A 992-nucleotide genomic window follows, 5' to 3' on the forward strand; every position below is an offset into this window, starting at 1 on the left:
CTGTGCAATCCTCTGTGTATTTCATTCATCCCTATATTAAAATAGGTAAAATGAAAGAATATATTTCATGTGTGGAGGGTTTCCAGTTCTGAACTGAGCAGCTCCCAGTTCGGTTAATATCATGATTACTTCATACGTCTTTACATGCAATGATTGCATATTGGTATTTAGTATATTGTGGCATTTAGCGTTGGGTGTTATATGTGCAGAGTGTTAGTATCGGTCGTGATAGAAAGGAAAGAGCCTGATAGCTTCTTTTCATCGACTGAAGATAAAACTGACGGCCAGTAGCACAACACTAAAAATGACAAAGAACGGCTACAAGAGACACAAACAATGACCACAAACTGATTACTCGATTACTCACTGACACTGCAACTGTTATTGAGTAACACTTGTGAGGCCGGGACGTAGACATGTCATCTCCCTCTTGTTCATGTCTGCATGTCAAGTTTCAGAAGATTTTATTGTAGAACAAAGACAAAGTTGGCAATTTCTTCATCATGGCCCTCTAAGCTTACTCACATTAAATATCATTTTGGTCAAATCCTTGAAAGGTGACACAGATATCTCACCAATCTCTCCTTCATGGTGACCTCCGCTCTCTGCATGTAAAGTTTCAGAAGATAAAAGGCAAAGTTGGCTACTTTATTATTTGGGCTCAAAACTTGCTCATTTAAGTTTTTTAATTCTAGGGTACAATCTTCTGAAACTTGACATGCAGACAATGAAAGTCATTAAGAAGAACAATGACGTGAAATATATTTGGTAAATATGAATGTTTTTTTAATTTATATCTAATATGAGCCAGTTATGGCCTTTAATTTGCGTAAAAAACATATTCGTTATATTGCATTTCATGATACTTGTTAATTTCTTGTGTGGAAATTAAATAAATCGTCCATAATAAGTGTCATTAAGCTTTAAACGTTTGTCTGCGGCTCTGACATTTACCGTAAGAAATGAAATAGACGCGCATCCATGCGGCTGGT

The sequence above is a fragment of the Pleuronectes platessa genome, chromosome 13, assembly GCF_947347685.1.
Source record: "Pleuronectes platessa chromosome 13, fPlePla1.1, whole genome shotgun sequence".
In the NCBI taxonomy this organism is placed as follows: Eukaryota; Metazoa; Chordata; class Actinopteri; order Pleuronectiformes; family Pleuronectidae; genus Pleuronectes; species Pleuronectes platessa.